Source organism: Erinaceus europaeus, chromosome 2, assembly GCF_950295315.1.
Source record: "Erinaceus europaeus chromosome 2, mEriEur2.1, whole genome shotgun sequence".
In the NCBI taxonomy this organism is placed as follows: Eukaryota; Metazoa; Chordata; class Mammalia; order Eulipotyphla; family Erinaceidae; genus Erinaceus; species Erinaceus europaeus.
Genome location: NC_080163.1, coordinates 61130563 through 61152221, shown reverse-complemented (window position 1 = coordinate 61152221; position 21659 = coordinate 61130563). Strand labels below are relative to the sequence as shown.

At 40.5% G+C, this 21659-nt stretch overlaps 1 long non-coding RNA gene across 1 annotated transcript; it reads left to right on the top strand.

The window, feature by feature from the left end:
- Positions 1-2419: 2419 nt before the first annotated feature.
- On the top strand, positions 2420-20401 carry LOC132536941 (uncharacterized). Its single transcript, XR_009548468.1, has 4 exons — positions 2420-3238; positions 17054-17110; positions 19940-20010; positions 20153-20401. It is a non-coding gene; the product is annotated as an uncharacterized LOC132536941 (long non-coding RNA).
- Positions 20402-21659: the final 1258 nt, after the last annotated feature.

Here is a 21659-nt window from a genome sequence, read left to right as displayed (position 1 = left end):
GGATGGTTTCATTCATGTGGAATATGGAAAACTGGACATATGAATGTGAAAAAAAAAAAGTCAACCTGGGGTCAGGAAGTGGCGCACCTGGTTAAGTGTTGTTTTCGCCAGGCTGGCTTCACGGGCGGGTAACAGACGACCAGGGACTCATGGTTGAGCTGTAGGCAGTATCTCTTTCTTCATGCAAGACGCAGCACAATCTAAGCCAAGCTAAGCTAAACTAAAAAACTACAAACAATCTTGTCCTTATAAATATACTAGCCCAGTAGGGTGGGAACAGGATGCTACGCAGAGAGGGTGGAGAGAAAAGTGACTGGTGAAAATAAGGGTATGACAAGGAGAGGGGGCGGAGCAGGCAAGAATTCTACCACTGAACCACCAATGCCCTGGAGGGAGGGTGGTGCTTGTTAACAGCGGTTATGTAAATAGAATGAAGTGGTTATGTAAATAGAATAGTGTTAAGCAGGGGTGATTAAACCAAATGAAACAGAAGAGGTTTTTAGAAGCATACCAACAGTTAAGCACTCACATTACAATGCACACCTCCCCAGAGCCCTGCCCCACTAGGGAAAGATAGAGAAAGGCTGGGAGTATGGATCAACCTGCCAACACCCAGGTCCAGTGGAGAAGCAAATACAGAAGCCACACCTTCCACCTTCTGCTCCCATAATGATCCTGGGTCCATACTCCCAGAGGGATAAAGAATAGGGAAGCTTCCAATGGAGGGGATGGGATATGGAACTCTAGTGGTGGTAATTGTGTGGAATTGTACCCTTCTTATCCTATAGTCTTGTCAATCATTATTAAATCAATAGTAATAATAATAATAAAGCCAACAAACATTTGGTGAGGGATCAGAAGTAGCAAATAATAATATAGTAGTATAATACTATAGTAGTAGTATTATTCTTTGCCTGTCAAGAATAATAACAAAAGGCTTTTCTCCCCCAGGGACCCTTGTTCTTTTCTCTCTACAGACTATCTCCAATTGCTTAATCATCTGTACACACGGCCCTGAATGGTTGCCTTGTGCTTCAGTGCCTTTTGTGGCAACATCTGATGCTAAAGGACTAAGTCTCTAAGATTCAGCTTCTACTCTACACAACTACAGGCAAAAGAAGACAAAGGAACAGAAGAAGGCTCTCAGTGAAAGCACTGCAGGTTGAGAGAAAATGATTTACTGTAATTCAGCACAGAAATTGACATGACCATTCAAACTCATTTATGCCACCAACACTGAACTATCAAACAGAGGTGGGGGGGAATACAAGGATGAAAATTCCCAGTTCTTACCCTCAAGGAGATCAGACTTCAGGAAACAAGACAGTATATCTAAAGAATTATTTTAAGAGGGACAAGATTAATAAATGATGAATAATGACTTTATGGGCTGGGGAGATAGCATAATGGTTATGTGAACAACTTTCATGCCTGAGATTTCAAGGCACCAGGTTCAATTTTGGCACCATGATAAACCAGAGCTGAGCCATGCTCTGGTGACAAACAAAACTTCACAATCCTAGAGGTGTTAATGACAAGTGTCACTGAGGTGATTTTTGCAGCAGTATCCTGAACTGGGAATGTTAGAGCTCACAAAATGGGTATGGGCTGTGGCACAACTAGCAGACTGCATATGTTACCATGACCAAGGACTCTGGTTCAAACCCCAGGTTCCCACCTGCAAGAGGTAGAAACTTCATGAGTGGTGGAGCAGTGCTGCAGGTGTCTCTCTTTGTCTTTCCCTCTCACCCTATCCATAAAAAAGAAAAAAAGGAAGGAAGGAAGGAAGGAAGGAAGGAAGGGCAAGAGGGAAAGAGGGCGTTGGGCGGTAGAGCAGCAGGATAAATGCAGATGATGCAAAGCACAAGGACCTGAGTAAGGATCCCGGTTCTAGCCCCCGGCTCCCCACCTGCAAGGGAGTCGCTTCACAAGCAGTGAAGCAGGTCTGCAGGTGTCTATCTTTCTCTCCCTCTCTGTCTTCCCCTCCTCTCTCCATTTCTCTCTGTCCTATCCAACAACGATGACATCAATAACAACAATAATAACTACAACAATAAAACAAGGGCAACAAAAGGGAAATAAATAAATATTTAAAAAAGAAAGGAATAAATAAATAAATAAATATGGGGGTAATTACCATCAGGAGCACTGGTGGGTTTTCATGCAGATATCAAGTTCCAGCAATAACCCTGAAGGCAATAAACAAACTCACAAAGCACCCTTGGGCAGAAACTGTGTTATTTTGCTCACATCAAAATTGGAGTTTTCTCATCAATGAAAGATACTGTGCATGAAGTTTTGATAAATCACAGAGATAATTTTTTGTTTGCAATGTCTAAAACCAACAAGAGTCTACTACAAATCACTAAGAATAGAATAGGTGCTCAGATAGAAGATAGATAAGCACTGTGAACAAGCACTTACGAGAAGAGAAAGCCAAAAGTGCTAAGTATCAGTCTATAACTATTACACAAGTTAGACCAGCAACATCTGCTAGCTGGCTAGTGCCCACTGTGGGCAGGGGTTGTGGGGCTAAAGGCTCTGGGATGAGGCTGCTAATTGCTGCATTCACCTGGAAAAAGCACTCTAGCATGTGCTTATCAATGTCTACACTAAAGAGGAAGAGGCCCGTTAAGTTTTTTTTTTTTTTAATCATGAATTTGGCTGTGACAGTAGAGTTGAGCTGGGGCTCAGACTTGGACCTCATGCATTTAGATCTTGTGTCCTAGTGCCAGGCTGCCAGGTTTCTTTTATTTTTCCTCTGAAGCAACTTGCGAATGATTTTTTAATTACATGGCATTGCTGAGAATTCTGTAGTCACAATATTAGAGATGTTACTGGGGGGAGGAATAAATAGAGATTTAAGAATAGAATCATTTTGGCTGGGTGGTGGCACACCCAGTTAAGTGCACAAGTCACCATGAGTAAGGACCCGGGTTTGAACCCCTGCTCCCCACATGCAGGGAGGACACTTCATGAATAATAAAGCAGGCCTGCAGGTGCAGGTGCCTCTTTCTCTCTCCATGTCTATTTCTCCCTCCCCTCTCAATTTCTCTCTGTCCTATCAAAAAAAGGAAAACATGGCCTCCGGGAACAGTGGATTCATAGTGCTGGCACTGAATCTCAAAAATAACCCTGGTGATAGCAACAACAAAAAGAAAAGAGTCGTATTCCTTCGCCCCTGTTTGGCAGACGAAGTTTTGGAGGCACCAGTTTCCTGTTTCCTGTGGTTATTGTGGTAACCATATTACTAGAGTCTGTAAATCACTATTTATTATTATTATTATTATTATTATTAAGATTTATTAATTTATATGGGGGGATAGAGAGAATCTGAGCTTACTCTGGTACCTTCAATGCTGGAGATCATACTCAGGATCTCATGCTTGAGAGTCTTTTTGTTTGTTTGTTTTGATTGAAATGTTTTATTCCAAACAGATGACAGATGGGTTAGCATTATATGAACATATGTGAGTTGTGGTTCACAAAAATGTTATATTCTAGCTAATTTGACGCTGAGACAACAGTGCAATATTTAAAAAAAGAAAATACATAAATCATTCAAAATAAGAATTTAAAACAAATATATATATATATATATATATATATATATATATATATATATATATATTACCTGTGGAGAATTTAAAATTGCCTAATAATTAGTCTAAAGTTTTTATCTATATGTTGTTTAAGTTTTTTCTTATACCTGAATTGATATGATAGTAAATATTACTAGCCTTACTTTACATGTGAAGAAACTTAGAAACAAAGCAAATTATTTCATAAATATTTCTAAGTCACAAGTATTTAACAAAATAAAATTCTGAATTAAAAGTCTTACTTGTTCAGCAACTGTTACCTTAACTTTTTCACATTATTGACAATTAAGCATAATCCTATAATCTAGACATCATATCTTTACATTATTGTTATAAGATGTTCTATGTATTTAATTGCATCAATGACAAGTTGATCAACAATCTTTACTGGATACCTATTGTATTACCCTGTATTTGATAATAGATATTATAAATATACATGCTATAAATTAAGATAAAAAAGAGAAACATGAGACATAACCTCTGATCTTTCTTAGCTTTTAAAAAATATACTTGTCGGGAGTCGGGTGGTAGCGCAGCGGGTTAAGCACACGTGGCGCAAAGCCCAAGGACCATTGTAAGGATCCGGGTTCGAGGCCCCGATCCCCTCCTGCAGGGGAGTCACTTCAGGGGTGGTGAAGCAAGTCTGTACGTGTCTCTCTTTCTCTCCCCCTCTCTGTCTTCCCCTCTTCTTTCCATTTCTCTCTGGCCTATCTAACAACGATGACATCAATAACCTGCTCAGTTGCACTTATTTACCTTGACTCTAACTTTGCATCTAGTAGAAGACAAATATGACCAAACCTGTGCAATGACTGTCAAAAGAACAGAATAAGAAGTCATAAAATCTCTCAATTTAATTGTTCAAACCATAACACAGTGCGCTATGGGAAAGGCAGTGTGCCCTTTTCAATCTTTTTGGTGATCTCAAAGTCCCTTCGTTCCCCTCAGTCAACTGGACTGACAATTATGTCATTAGTGTCAAACACTTTTAAGTTTTGCTCCCAGATCTTCAAGCTGACACCATCTTATCCAGCCATCTTCCTGGTTCTAAACAATAGCTTCACCAATGCTTTGCATGTAATGTAATTTTGGCAAGGAGAAGGATCAACAGAGTATCATTTTAACACAGTACAAGAACAGACTGCAAATATGAGACATCATTATCTTACCTCAAATTTTATTATTTTACTCTTAACGCTAAATAGAGTTTCTCTATATCAACTTTTGGGTTCCTCACTTCAGACTGTTAAAACAATTCCATCCTTTCCTCCATATTTCATATACTCTTCTTATTTGAAAACCAGTTGCTTCTGCATTCACAGATGAAACACTTATTAAAGTTTTAGTTTATTTTCTAGCTATATTTTTTCGAAGGATGACATAAATCATCTCTGTAGACAAATCATAACATTTGGAGCTGGGTGGTGGCACACCTGGTTGAGCGCACATGTTGCAATGCACAAGGACCCAGGTTTGAGTCCCTGGTCCCCACCTGCAGGGGGAAGCCTTTATGAGTGGTGCTGCAGGTGTCTCTCTGTCTCTCTTCCTCTCTATTACCCCCTTGCCTCTCAATTTCTGGCTGTCTCTATCCAATAAATAAATAAAGATAATAAAAATACTTCAAAAAAGGGAAAAATTCAAACATCCCATTAAAGTATAGCATCATTTTCTTCTTTTACTGAGGATATTATCAAGATGCTAATTTTACCCAACTCAGGGAAGATTAGAGGGAGCTATTTGACAGAAATATAGTGTTACTGTGATTTGTTTGAATTAACGAAGCTTTACTTAACAAAAATTTTGTTTTATTTTTACAGTTTGATAGTGTGTAGTTTAATAGTCGTGGTGACGAATGAAAAATGCAACAGCATGTTCTAGAAAGAAACAGAGGGGTAAGAAATAAGTGGAAAGATATAGAGTGAACAGAAAAGAAAAAATAAAATGTAAGCATAGTAGCCTTGAATACATCCCATATATATATATATATATATATATATATATATATATTTTTTTTTTTTTTAATAATAGAAAGGAAAAACAAAAGAGGATTAATAAAACACAAAGTAAAACCTTGACTGAGTTTAGTGTATTGCACCAAAAGCAAAGAACTCTGGGAAGGGTGGGACCAGAGTATGATGGGCTGGGGAAGCTTCCAGGTCCTGATGCATGATAATGAAAAAGGACCTATGTTGGAGGCAGGAAGGTTTTGCAGACACCTACAATGAGGAGATGAGGACTGGTATCCACCTGTCAATAACTACTATAGACCATTAACTACCGCAACAGATGCTGAACAAAAAAAGGGGGGGGGATAATAATCAAGATGGGAAGTTACATATAAGTAACTTAACCAAGTAGTTTTTTTTTCTTTTTTTCTTTTTTCCTTTATTGGGGGATTAATGTTTTATAGTCAACAGTAAATACAATAGTTCGTACATGCATAACATTTCTCAGTTTTGCTTGAGAGTCTAATGCTTTATCCACTGTGTCACCTCCCAGGTTACTAGTAAATCACTCTTGAGAGACTAGAATTACTCTCAGTTTATGAGTTTCTGAATTGTTTTTACATTTTCTATATTTCTAGAATGAATTTGTAACCCTTGTCATTTACTATTTTCCCAACTAAATCCTGACCTTGTTTATTTAGATGAATTAGATGGTATGTTTTAGGTAGTGAACTGCCCCTGCGGCTCCAGACAGACTATGACCCACACAGTCAACGACTGCCACCTCTCCAGATTCAAAGGAGGTCTCGAAACTTTACATCAGGCTCAACCTGACGCTGTTGACTGGCTACGGAAGAAGGGCAAACGCTAGAAGAAGAAGGTAGTGAACTTCAGGTCTCTATGTTGGCCATCAGTTTTTCTTGGAAACTGATTGGTTGGCCCAGTTGGTAGAGGATATCACCAAGGCCTCAGACAGTGGGTCAGGAAGCTGTGCCCCTGAGTGTAGGGAGGTCAGGTTCAATCTCCCACCAGCTCTATGTGCTGGTAGAACCAACAGAGAACTCGTGGTCTTAGTGCCATGAAGCCGAGCAGCTTAACAAAGCAGACAGTCAGTGAGCCCTTGTTAGCTTTCCTTTCCTGTGTGCAGAGACTTAATTACCTCTGCTCTTAGAAACTGTTCATTTTGGCTTCTGTAACCTGCATGTTAATGAGTATCCTTTTCTCTTGCCTGTACATCTAGCCACCTCAGGGCAATGCTGGTGCCGTTAAAGAGCACACATAGTCCTTGTTTCTCTTTTCCTTCTGATTCTCCAAATGCTTTCTCTAGGTTTGTTGTTGTTGTTGTTGTTGTTCTCAGTCTCAGTCTGTTGGCTTTCCCTTTGTACCCTTACTGCTTCTTTTCCTTTTTTTAAAATATATTTTATTTACTTATTTTTTAGCTAGAGACAAATAAATTAAGAGGGACAACAGAGATAGAGAGTGAAAGAGAAGAGACACTGCAGTCCTGCTTCACTACTCAGGAAGCAATCGTCTCGCAGGTGGGGACCTGGGGCTTGAAGCCAGGTCCTTCTTCATTGTAACATGTGCACTCAACCAGGTGTGCCACGGCCCAACTTCCTTCTTTTCTTTTTTAAATAAAAATGTAGTTACTAGTGGTTTAATAATAATTTGCAATGTTATAACATCACAGGAGTCTACTTCCAAATTGTACTCCACCATCAAAGTTCTGTATCCCTCCATCCTGATGATAACCACCATAGTTTTTGTCTTCTTGTTAACCCATGAACAGACTGCATTGGGGACTAAGTACAATTAGTGGACAAATGAATTCTTGGAATATAATATCAAGCAGACTCTAGCTTGGAGACTGAACTTGGAGAATTAGTACTCAGTTTATAGTGAAATGTTGTAAAGCCAAAGAACTATGTAAACATACGAGTTGCTATAATATTAAAAATATATGTACTTAAGATGCAGGATAGCTCTTTATTTTATTGAAAACATCATATAAACTACTAGAAATCATATTCATTTATGCTGAGGATGAAGCTGTACACCACATTCTGTCTGACCTTTTGTTTTTTATTTTATTTTTTAAAGATGTATTTATTTATTTTCTTTATTTGATAGGACAGAGAGAAATTGAGAGGTTAGGAGAGATAAAAGATACAGAGAGACACTTGTAGTACTTGCTTCACCACCCACCCATAAGGGAACCCCAGGCCCTCACAGGGAGTTTCCTGTGAGCTTAACCAGATGCTAGGGTCAAACCCGAGATCTCATGCCTGGGAGTCCAAAGCTCCAGTCACTGGGCCACCTCCAAGACGGCTGATTTTATTTTCTTACTTAAGTACCTTTAAAAATTGCTTTAGTGGTCTGGCAGTCGGGATAGTGTTAGAACTCTGAACTTTCAAGCTTGGGAACTAAATTTGAGCCCCAGCACCTCAAATGTCAGATTGATGGTTATTTTCTTGATCTCATGAGATAAATAAAATTAATATTTGGAGGGCTAGTGGTGGCACACCTGGTTGAGTGCACATGTTACAAAATGCAAGGACCCGAGGTCCAGCCCGGGGTCCCCACCTGCAGGGGAAAGCTTTGCAAATGGCGAAGCAGGGCTGCAGATGTCTCTGTCTCTCTTCCTCTCTAGCTCTCCTTCCCCTCTGGATTTCTGACTGTCTCTATCCAGTAAATAAATAATTAAAAAAAATAAAACGAACATTTATTTATTTATTTGCCTTCAGGGTTATTGGTGGGGCTTGGTGCCTGCACCACAAATCCACTGTTCCTGGAGGCTTCCTCCCTACAGGTGGAGAGCCTGGGGCTGGAACCGGGATCCTTATGCCAGGCCTTGTGCTTCGTGCCATGTGTGCTTAACCCACTGTGCTACCGCCTGATCCCCAAAATTAACATTTTTAAAAGAATTGCTCCATACCTTTTGAATATTATGGATGTTTTACATTTTTATTTATTAAAGTAATAAATGAATGGCTGCACAGTGAATTCCTGGAAAGTATCAAAATATGTAAATAAAATTATAAATAAATGGAGGAGTTTTAAAATTGCTCACCTCTGTGAAGAAATGCTGCTGTGAGGGTTGAGGCATTGGCATAGACAGTTAAACTCACATATCATCTGGTGAAAGGACCTGGGTTCCAGTCTCCACTTCCGCCCTACAGGAGGTAAACGTCACAAGTGGTGAAGCTGGTCTGCAGGTGTCTCCCTTTCTTTCTTCCTCTCTATCTCCCCTCCTCTCTCAATTTTTCTCTGTCCTAACAAATAAAAATAGAAAGGAGGAAAAAAAAAAAAAAAAAAAGGGCCACCAGGAGTGGTGGCTTTGTAGTGTCAGCACCAAGCCCCAGCGATAACCCTATTGGCAATATATATATCAGAAAAGAAAGAGAGAGAGAGAGAAAGAGAGAGAGAGAGAGAAAAGAAAAAAGAAGTGCTATTATGATAATATTTATCCAGAGAGATAGTACACTGGGAAGGATGCATGTTTTACCATATGTTTGGCCCAGGTTTAAACCCCAGTACCACAGAGGAAGTGCTCTAGAACTGCTGTGGTGTCTCTCCCTCTGTCTATTACAATGAAAAAATTGGCCTAGAGTAGTAAACTTGTACGTGGCCTAGGTCTCAGATCCACACAAAAATATAACAACCCTGGCCAGCAAGAAAATTCACCTGGATAATGTGCTTATTAGTCATGAGCTCAAACCATTTTTTAAGATATTTTATTTATTATTGGGTAGAAACAGATTGAAAGAGGAGTAGGGAGATAGAGAGGGAAAGATATAGAAAGACACCTGCAGCCCTACTCTACCAGTCATGAAGCTTTCCCCCTGCAGGTGGGAACTAGGGGCTTGAACCTGGGTCCTTGCACACTATAATGAAAGTGTTAAAACAGGTGTGCCGGGAGTCGGGCGGTGGCGCAGTGGGTTAAGCGCACGTGGCGCAAAGCGCAGGGACCCGTGTAAGAATCCCGGTTCGAGCCCCCGGCTCCCTACCTGCAGGGGAGTCGCTTCACAGGCGGTGAAGCAGGTCTGCAGGTGTCTATCTTTCTCTCCCCTCTCTCTCTGTCTTCCCCTCCTCCCTCCATTTCTCTCTGTCCTATCCAACAACAAAGCAACGTCAACAATGGCAATAATAACCCCAACGAAGCTGCAACAACTAGGGCAACAAAAAGGGGAAAAAAATGGCCTCCAGGAGCGGTGGATTCATGGTGCAGGCACGAGCCCAGCAATAACCCTGGAGGAAAAAAAAAAAAAAAGGTGTGCCATCACCTGGCCCCCTTGAACCAGTTTTAACTTGGTACCCACTACACTGGAAAAAGCTTCAGTGTAGTAGTGTCTTTCTGGGTCTCTTTCCATCTGAAAAGGTCACACTGGAGTGGTACAGCCCTGATAGTAATATGATCATTGTCATCTTGTAAATAAGTTGGTAGCATTACAATGTGGAGAAAGCATAATATTTGGAATAATAAGCACTTTGATTTTCACTTTTGATTTGGCAAAGTATATCAAAACATTCTTAGCCACTGTTATCAGTAAAGCAGGGATCATTTCACAATGTTTTAGCTTTTCGCAAAGTATAAGGTACTAGGCAGGTGTGAGCTGTTGCCATGATTATCTGTAGTCTTTTAATAAACAAGTTACTGTGTATTATTCCTGCAGCCTGAGGTTGAGATAGAACTGATTTTATCACATTTTTCTTTATCTAAGAGGGCACCAAGGGTCAGAAAGATCTAGCAGTTGAACCAAGGCAACATCAGTAAATGTGGCAGGGGTAGAGTTAAATTTGAATTTTTGGGGGGCCAGGCGGTGGTGCTCCAGATTAAGCACATACAATGCAAAGCATAAGGACTGGCCCAAGGTTCTAGATTTGAGCCCCCAGCTCTCTAGCTGCAGTGAGGGTTGCTTCACAAGTGGTGAAGCAGGTCTGCAGGTGTCTGCCTTTCTTTCTTCCTCTCTATCTCCCCTTCCCTCTTAATTTCTCTCTGTCCTATCCAACAACGACAACAATGGGGAAAAAATGGCTGTCAGGAGCAGTGGATTCATAATGCAGGTACTGAGCCCCAGCGATAACACCAGAGGTAAAAATAAATAAATAAATAAATAAATAAATAAATAATTTCTGACTCTAAATTGGTACATTTTCTATAGTAATGCACTGCCTCAAATTTTGGGTGTGGAGAAGAGCAGAAAATAGGAAAGAGGAGATGAATACTTACCCAGTAATATACTCTACCTGCCACTTTACCCATTTTTCTTTCTTTGTTAACAGAGACAGAAATGGAGAGTAACAGAGAGAGAGAGAGAGTGCTACACATGTAGCACTGTCCCACCACTTATGAACCTTTCCTCCTGCAGGTGGGAATCAGGGGCTTGTATATTGTACTGTGTGTATTCCACCTGGTATACCACCACCCAGTCAATAATATCTAATTTGTAATGTAACTAGAATTAAATAAAATGAAGCTTGTATTTATATAGTGTGAGAAAAGTATTCAGAAAAGAAAATATTGGTGTCAAATTTGGGTTTTCATTATGAGTGGAAGAAAGAAATCAAACTCCTCTGAAGTGGCTTGTGGAAACCAACATTTCCAACTGTCCTGACCTCCTAGGAGGCCTCGTGGGGGAGTAGGGCAAAGAAACATTCCTCTCTCCCATGAATTGCCCCCCCCCCCCACTCCAGTCATTCTAGCCATTACATTCTCCTGCGATTCAGAATACCCTTCCAATTTCTTCCTGGGAAGCAACCATGAAGATTCTTTCTTGATTACTAAAGGAAAAGGAAGACTTTCTGCCTCTGATGGCAGAATGTGAATAAATGGTGATTTTAAAATTCCAACAAAGAAACCAAGAATGGGTGTCACTAATGCACCAATTTTAAAAAGTTCTATAAAACAGAAAATGTACAGAAGGAGCATGACTAATGAAGGAGAAACTCAGAGACCTATTTTTTCCAGTGAGCCTGTACTGAAAGCAGCATTGAGGTAATAACAGACCCACAACTCTCTTCAAAACTTTCTGACTCCCAATGGGGCCTGAAAACATCAGTATTAGTTCCATATGGTATTTTAAATGGCATAATTAGGAGCACCACCTCAGAGATATGAATAAATGATATACCCATACAGAAAGAGTGGTGTGGAAAAGGAAGTCAGACAATTAGAGAGTTCTTAGAAACAGAAAAAGATTGCTGAAATTAACAGAATTCACCAGAAAGGGTCAGAAGATAAAACTGAAGAAATTACTTAGTGAGTAAAACAAAATGGCAAATATAACAGAAACTTGAATTAAAAAAAAACACACATTAACAGATATGTGAGCTTAATCAGCAGGTCCAGCACAAAACACAGCAAAAAACAAAGATGAAAGGGGTGAGTGAGTTTGTCTAAAAGACACTACATCTTCCAGAAGTAACTAGGAGAGGAACTACTAAATGATCAGAAGATAAGGAGAAAAGGAGCCACACCTCACAATTTGACCATGAAATTTGAGAACCCCAGAGGTCTACTGTCCTCCAGACAGCAAAACAGGAAAAAACCTAAAAGTCACTCCTCCAGAATGATGTCATATTAAAGGAAGTCTCAGAAAGTCAAGCCCATAGAAAAATCATTTCCTACCCACCCACCTTCCTGGAAACACATGGGAAGATTCTCTGGCAAAACTGAGAGGAATCAGGTTTCATCTGGGTCCAAGACAGTGTTAAAGGATAGTGTTGTGATGACATTTCGTGTAGAAGTCGCAGCAAAAGATGAAGTCTAACTTCTGGAATGGAGAGAAAAATGTCTCTAGAACTGTGATGCCAAATAAAGAGATTGTACCATCAGAAGAGATGAATGAAGATACAACTGTTGGGCTAGCTTAGCAGGCAGGAGAGAGATGACCAGGAACTCATGGCTAAGCGGGAACACAATCCAATGTGTTTATTCATCAGAAAAGAATATGCCTTTATATCTTCCAAGGCAGAAGTGGCTGGCCAGAAAAGGAAGTGGGTAGGAGAGTGGGTGGAGAGAAGGAAAAGAGCATGAATTCTATCTAACCAGTGGGGATTAAACCAATGCCCTGCAGGCGGGGCGGGTCTCAGGCAAAACAGTGATTATGTAAATAGACCACAGCATCAAGCAATGCAACAGACCTGGCGTAATGAACAACATACAATAAAGACATTCAATCCAAGAAATTAACCAGAATCTCCAGGAGAAACAAAAATCTATTTAAGGAACTCACAGTCTAAAATGAAAAAACATGGGGCCCCTAGGACCATGCCTAAAATAGAATTCCTAGCCTCTTTCCACCCTAAGGTCCTTATTCTCATCCGCTCTATTCCTATGTTTGGGTTCCTGCTTATTAAACAATTTGTCCAGATTTATAGCGTACTGCCATCCATTCAGACAAGAATCTATGTTCCTGTCAGTTAACTGACTGCTGGGCACTTATGACTTCATACCCCTGGTCATTCTTCAGGCCCACCCAGACCAGGTCCTTATAAGGCATTAAAAAAATGAGAAGACAGAGGAAATTACTCATATTAATTGTTGAAAACAAAAACATACACCCCCCACCATCAGCAACTAAAACAGAGCTCTTCAAACATCCTAAATAAGACTTCAAAGCTACACTTGTGCAGTTACCCAAGGAAATGAAAAACAACAGATTTCAAGAAAGTTGGGAAAAGTATGAGAAAAGTTCAAATAGAACTCCAGAGCTAAAGAATACAGTAGCTGTGTCCTAAACAACTATCCAGTAAACCTTTATTTCACCAATACAATGAATTTAAAAAAGAAATATTAAAATTGTAATTCTTTTAATATAAATAAAAGAGGGCTTGGGGGTTGGGCGGTGGCGCAGTGGGTTGAGCGCATGTAGTGCAAAGCGCAAGGACTGGCATAAGGATCCCGGTTTGAGCCCCTGCTCCCCACCTGCAGGGGAGTCGCTTCACAGGCGGTGAAGCAGGTCTGCAGGTGTCTGTCTTTCTCTCCCCCTCTCTGTCTTCCCCTCTTCTCTTCATTTCTCTCTGTCCTATCCAACAATGAACAACATCAACAATGGCAATAATAATAACCACAATGAGGCTACAAGCCCAGCAACAACCCTGGAGGAAAAAAAAAAAAGAGGGCTCATGGTAGCACACACCATTGAGTGCACACAAATACCATATGCAAGGACTCAGGTTCAAGCACCCTGTGCCCTGCCCACCTGCAAGGGGGAAGCTGCATGAGCAGTGAAGCAGTGATGTAGGTGTCTCTTTCTCTCTCTCTGTCTTCCCTCCACTCAAAATTTTTCTTTGTTCCTGTCAAGTAGAAAGAGAGAGAAAGGAGTGAGGGAGGAAGGAAGGAAATAAGGAATGGAGGGAGGAAGGCAGACAGGTTGCTGGTCAGAGTGGATTCATAGTGCAGGCACTGAGTCCTAGCGATAATCCTGGTGGCAAAAGCAAAACAAAACAAACAAAAAACAAAACTAGGGGGCCAGGCAGTAGTGCACTGCGTTAAGCTCACAGAGTGCAAAGCACAAGGACTGGCTCAAGGATCCCATTTCAAGCCCCCGCTTCACAGGTGGTGAAGCAAGTCTGCAGATGTCTATCTTTTTCTTCCCCTCTCTGTCGTCCCCTCTTCTCTCAATTTCTCTCTATCCTATCTAACAACAACAACACAATAACAACAACAGTAACATCAACAGTGGAAAAAGATGGCCACCAGAAGCAGTGGATTTGTAGTGCAGGCACCAAGCCCCAGTGATAACCCTGGAGGCAAAATAATAATAATAAATAAAATAAAGTATACCAAAAAAGAAAGCAAAGAGAAAAGAAAACAGTAGTCAACTTAAAAATGAAATTAAAAAGAAAGAAAGAAAAATAGAAGGTAAAGGCTGAATCAGTGAGTTTGAGGACAAGGTGGAAGAAATCATCAAAAGTGACCAGCAAAAGAATAAAGAACTAAAACAAACTGTTTCAAAACTGTTTCATGAGAGTTATAGTATAACATCAAGAAGAATAACACTCCATTTTGATATGCCCAGTAGATAGATAAGTACCATTAATATTACTATTAAGTGTTATTACTAGCTCGAGATTACAAATGGGATATTGAGCTTAGAAGAACAACATTCCAGTTTGATACGTTCAGCACTCAGATAAGTACTATCAATATTACTATTAAGTGATATTACTAGCCCTGTATTACAAATGGTACACTGAGCTTAGAAATATTGATAGTAAGTAAATCATTTACTGCACAGCTGGTAAGAACAGAATCGATATTCTAGATTTATTGCTAAGGCCAAAACCAAATGGAAGAGATACATAGGGGAAAGTATGGAGAAAAGGTGCTTAGCTCCATTCCCTGTCCATTCCCCCAAACTTCTAATGTTCACCAACCTGGAAGCCCCTCCTTTCTACCCCACTTTGGTGTATGTATGATTCCATTGCTCCTGGGCCAATTTTTTCACTCATTCTTTTCTTTTTTCATTTTTGACAATACCAGATGTATATGTAACAAGTCGCATGAAGGACAAAGCTGGGAGACAGAGTGTGTCAATGGCCTACATTCTTCTTCTTCTAGCGTTTGCCCTTCTTCCGTAGCCAGTCAACAGCGTCAGGTTGAGCCTGATGTAAAGTTTCGAGACCTCCTTTGAATCTGGAGAGGTGGCAGTCGTTGATTATGTGGGTCATAGTCTGTCTGTAGCCGCAGGGGCAGTTCGGGTCGTCTCTGGCTCCCCAGCGATGGAACATAGCCGCGCACCGGCCATGGCCTGTTCGATAGCGATTGAGGAGGGCCCACTCATAACGTGCTAGGTCAAAGCCGGGTTGACGCTTGCAGGGGGTCTGTGATGAGGTGTTTGTTCTTTACCTCAGCTGACTGCCAACTCTGTTTCCAAGAGTCTGGAACAGAGAAGTTCAGTGTAGGTGTAGGGGACCAGATTGGGTGACGAGACGTCAAGTGTTGGACAGGGTGGGCGAAGATATCCACGTATATTGGCAGGTCCGGTCGAGCGTAGAGGTGGGAAATGAACTTAGATGATGCCGCATCCCGACGAATATCTGGCGGGGCGATGTTGCTAAGAACTGGCAGCCATGGAAGCGGGGTGGAACGGATGGTTCTAGAAATTATCCTCATGGAGGAATATAATTTGGAATCGACCAAGTGGACATGGGGGCTACGGAACCATACTGGGGCACAGTATTCTGCAGTGGAATAGCATAATGCCAGAGAGGATGATCGTAGTGTGGAAGCGCTCGCGCCCCTGAGGAGCTGGCCAGTCTTGCAATGATGTTATTCCTCGCGCCCACCTTTGCTGCAGTTTTTATGAGATGTTTGTGAAATGACAGAGTGCGATCGAGAGTAACGCCAAGATAGACTGGCTGGGCTTCATGCCGGATTCTCGTATGATCAAGCTGCACATTAAGCTCACACGAGGCCGAGGCATGGTGTAGATGGAAAACAGATGATACCGTTTTTGCAGTGCTAGGGATTAGTCACCATTTTTTACAGTAATCAGATATCAGAGACATGTCTTTCGTGAGTGTTTCCTCGAGGATGTCGAACTTGGATGCCTGAGTTGCACAGCAGATGTCATTGGCGTAGATGAACTTCATTTATATATATTCTCTGTCATGACCTTTGCCCTTTTACTTTGACGTCCCTTTCACTTTGACTTTGGACTTAGCGATGTGATTTGCCAAAGAGACAGCAACAAACTCCACCCAGACAGAGATCTGAAAATAAGCTTGCTCATTTTAGGTTTTCACTTGTTCCTCTGCATTTGCCATGAGACTTGACCCTGGGCTAGCCTGAAGGAGGAATGATCAAATGATTTCAGCAGAAGATAACCTAGACAGTCAGTCTCTAGTGTACCCTCCAGCTGACCACAGACACATAAACAAACTGAGCTATTAGCTGCGGCCAACTCAAATGGGCAGAACCACAGAGCTGACCTGTAGACTCAAAAGCAATAATATGTACTGATTGCTTCAAGCCATTCTGTTTTGAGATGGACTCTCACATGGTTGTAGCAAACAAAAGAGAAGATAGAAGAAGTATCCTGGGATGTAGAGAAAACAGGAGAGTAGCACAAAGAATAGATGTGGGTATAGAGGACAGAGAAAATAAATTCAACATGTGGATAGCTGATCTTGCTGCAAAATACGTCAGAACAAATCATACAGAAGTCATTACCAAAACAAAGTAAAAAAAAATCTACAGCTGAAGAAAATCTATTCCGATTCATATTTAAAGGGTTCATCAACTTTAAGACAGTTTATTTAGACCAAGACATAATCTAGCAAAATTTGAATCATACACATATTTTGTCTTTGTCTTCAGATCTGATAAACTGCATTGATTGATTTTTAAATGTCAGAACAATGTTGCACTCAGATAAAGCCTTCTCTGTTGTAATGTATTTATATATTTTTTATGCTCTAACTGCAAAAAAGTTTTTTTTAGAAATGTTTGTATCCTATGAAGAGAAGAGAAATTTGTCTGCTGTTTTCTTGTAGCATCTTCATTTGACTTTGGTATAAAAGCAATGATGACCTCATAACATGAGTTGGAAAGTAAGTGTTCTCTCCTCTTCTGTTTCCTAGAAAAGACTGTAGAATTGGTATTATCAAGTGCTAAATATAATTTTCCAGTAAAATCATTTGGCTATGGATTTTTTATGAGAAGCGTTTAGTCTTATTTTTACTACATATTCATGTATTTAATAGAAGGAGGATAATTAAAAAAAAATTTTTGTTTATTTTTTGCCTCCAGGGTATTGCTGGGGCTTGGTGCTTGAATCCACTGCTCCTGGAAGCCATCTTTTTTCCACTGTTGTTGTTGCTGCTGTTGTGGTTGTTGTTGTTGCTGCTGTTGTGGTTGTTGTTGTTAGGTAGGATAGAGAGAAGTTGAGAGGATGGGATAACAGAGAGGGGAAGGAAAAGATAGACACGTGCAGACCTGCTTCACCGCCTGTGAAGCGACCCTCCTGCAGTTGGGGAGATTCTTGCACCGGTCCTTGGGCTTCGAGCCATGTGCGCTTAACCTGCTGTGCTACAGCCCAGCCTTCAGAGGATAATTTTAAATCATCTTTTTTTTCTTGAGTGAGGTTATTGCCTTTACCTTTCAAGGCAATGGTTGGTTTGATTTATTTAATATTTATTTATTAATTTAAGTAATTTATTTGATATCTTTAATTCAAAAATTAAAAATCTTGTTAAATAATTTATTTTGTAGTTATCAGCTACACAGCCTTATAATTTTTCATACTCCTTTATACTTAATTTAATTAATTTTTACTTTTTTACCAACGCACTACTCAGCTCTGGCTTATGGTGGTGCTGGAGATTGAATGTGGAACTTTTAAGCCTCAGGCATGAAGGTTTTTTGGTATAGCCATTATACTATCTCCCCTACCCTCCCTTATATTTTTAATGTCTGTAGCTTCTTTTTTTTTAAATTTAATTTAATTTTATTTATTTATTCCCTTTTGTTGCCCTTGCTGTTTTATTGCTGTCATTGTTGTTGGATAGGACAGAGAGAAATGGAGAGAGGAGGGGAATACAGAGAGGGGGAGAGAAAGACAGACACCTGCAGACCTGCTTCACCGCCTGTGAAGGGACCTGCCTGCAGGTGGGGAGCCCGGGGCTGGAACCGGGATCCTGACGCTGGTCCTTGAGCTTAGCGCCACCTGCGCTTAACCCGCTGTGCTACAGCCCGACTCCCGATGTCTGTAGCTTCTAAAGATATATTATTTCATGAGTTTTTTTTTCCTCTTTCCATTCTTGACCTATGTGTCTAAAGATTTTTCAAAATTTTAAAAAAATCTTGTTAAATAATTTTTGGTTTTATTGATTTTTCCTGTTGTTTTTTTGTTTCTTTCTTAAAATTTCTTTATTGGGGGATTAATGGTTTACAGTTGGATGTGAAATACAATAGTTTGTATGTGTGTAACACTTCTCAGTTTTCCACATAACAATTCAACTCCCACCAGGTCCTCTCCACTATCATGTTCCAGGACCTGAACCCTCCCCCCAACCCCAGAGGCTTTTGTTTCTTTTTGTTTGTGTGTGTGTGTGTGTGTATGTGTGTGTGTGTGGTGCTGGGGGTAAAATCCAGGGCCAGATACATGCAAAGCATCACTGGGCCACTTTTTGGACCCAATTTTTATGAGAGAAAGAGTATGTGACAAAGTGCAAAGCACTGATCTACTCCAGAGTTCCACTTGGGTTTTTGCTGTTCTCATATGATGCCAAGAATCCAACCTATTAGTTCCTCACACATCCTGAGCCTACACCTTGGTTTAAGAAATTATTTTGAGTTGAATGAAAATTAAAAGTCACCAACAGCTTTAGGAAAGCTTCATGAGCAGTGAAGCAATGCTGTAGGTGTCTCTCTGTCCATCTCTCCCTTCTCTCTCAGTTTCTGTCTCTACCCATTAAACAACAACAAATCAAGGCTGGTGTGTGGGAGAGATAGCATAGTGGTTATGCAAAGAGAGTCTCATGCCTGAGGCTACAAAGTCTTAGGTTCATTCCTCTGCAGCAACATAAGCAAAAGCTGAGATGTGTTTTGGTAAAATAAATAAATAAAATTAAATAATAAAAGTCATGGATGGAGAGGTAGTTCACTGGGTGGGACCATGAACAGCTGGCACAGGTTTGGACCCTGGCACCAAAATAATGATGAGACATCAAGGGACATTCTGGTGCTCTGGTGTCTCTCCTTCCCTATCTCTCTTATCTGAATGAAAAGTGGCAAGGAGCCATGAATTGCATATGCAAGAAGCCCTGGCTCTACCAGAAATAAAGAGGGAGAAAGAGGGAAAGAAGGCAGGAAGAAAGGAAAGGAAAAATAAAGGAAAGATAGTAAAGGGATAGAGAGAAAGGAAATCAGGGGGTCTGGTTAAGTGCTCACATCACAGTGTGCAAGGACCCAAGTACAAGCCCTTGGTCCCCACCTGCAGAGAGAATGCTTCATGAGTGGTGAAGTAGTTCTGCAAGTGTCTCTCTGTCTCTTTCCTTCTCTACCTCCCCCTCCCCTCTCAATTTCTCCCTGTCTCTTTCCAATAATAAATAGTTAAAAATATTTTTTTTAAAAAAAAAGAGAAAGGAAATTAAATGTCAGTTTGTCAAAATTTATAGAATGCATCCAAGGAAAATTTATAGCACTAGATGTTTATATAAGAAAAGAAATAAGTCCTCATAGTCTTTGTAAGTCCTAACAACTATAATGTAAGACCAAAATGCTATGTGGTTTCGGCATGTTTTTTTTCTCACACTACTGAAGGCTGAGATACGGGTGCTAGCATTATCTGGTTCTGACTGAGCAATGTCCCCCAGAGAACCCCAGTAACAACTAAATGAACATAAGCCAAGTTGAGCAAGTCATTCTTTTTCTTTCAGGCATTCAGAATTCAGGGATGATATGGACTTCTACTAATTGTTCCAACTGTGGAGAACCCATATTCTTCTTTGTAAGTGGAAAAACAAAAATTTATTCTTATAGTATTACTTTCATTTTACTCTTCCTTTCTTAAATCCCTTAAGATTCTTCTGAGTCTGCTATAGTAACTATTTTTCTGCTTGTTCTTACAAAAATATCTCTTATTGAGACAGGCTGGGAGTATGGATCCACCTGCCAAGACCCATGTTCAACGGAGAAGCAATTATAGAAGCCAGGCCTTCTACCTTCTGCACCCCATAATAATCCTGGGTCCATACTCCCAAAGGGATAAAGAATAGGGAATCTATCAAGGGGAGGAGTGGATACGGACTTCTAGTGGTGGGAATTGTGGGGAATTGTACCTCTCTTATCTTATAGTCTTGTAAATATTTTCATTTTATAAATAAAAAATTTAAAAAATATATCTCATTATTCTATATGCATATGTTTTCATTGAGACATGATCCACATGTCATTTAAGTCACTGTCTTAGCATGTGCAGTTAAGTGGATTTTAGTATGCTCACTGCTTAACCACTGCTACTATTGAGCATGTGTCAATTTGCATCAAAGGATTATTCTGTATTGTCATTCTGTTTCTGAATATTTTTGTCAATTTTTTTAAGTCCATTCAAACTGATGCATGCACATATAGCTCATTTCTTTTCACTGCTGCCAGTACAGCAGGGTGCAAAGCAACAATGTTTTTCTCATCCGTTCTCTCTGTAGTAGACATCTAGGTTATTTCAAGGCCTCACTATCCAGCCAATGCTGCAACAATAATTCTCGCACATGCCCCCTTGTGGACCAGTGTGGGAACTATTCTTTCAGAGGGGCCTCCTGGATAAAGGTTTGGACTTGGTCAGCTTTGACTAAATATCACCTGACAGTTAGCTAGATCTGCAGCTTCATCCACACTCCATCGTGATACCCATGTTGTGATTGGCTGTCAGCATTGTCAACTTTCTTTTCTCAAAATATTTTACTCATTTGTTTTTTGGATAGAGACAGTGCAATCGAGAAGGAAGGGAGAGATAGAGAGGAGAGAGAAGAGCACTGCTTCACCACTTGCAAAGCTTTCCCTCTGCAAGTGGGGACAAACCTGGAGCTTGTACATTGTAATATGTGAGCTCAACCAAGTGCACCACTATCTGGCCACTCATTGTCAGTTTTCTTCATGCCAATCTAGCAAGTATAGGTGGACATAATTCTACTGTTTTTGCTTCATATCTGTCACTACCATCGGAGTCCTACTCTGCTACATATGCTTACTACCCTTTTGGGTCCCCCCCCCTTTTTGTCTGATATTTGGAGGGTTTGCTTTTCTCCCCTCTATTTTCAGTTGGAACTCCTGTATTTTTTCCTCTGGATATTAGACCATTTTTGATTGAAGATACTGCAAATATTCTCTCTTGGTTTGATCTCACTATCATTCCCCCCCCCCCCCATGGTGTCTCCCTTTCCACGAAGTTAGAAAATTCTTGCACCTAGAATTGATACCACTCAACTGCCTATCCTTCCCATGGGTGGAAAACTGATTGTCAACCACAGGTTCCCTTACCAGAACCTGGTGGGAAAGAGACCTGGCTTTTACCAGGAATGTCTGCTGCCATCTGGCCTCACTGTGACAACTTTTGGGGACACTCCCTCACCCCACTCCCATAAAAAATTGGAACTAACC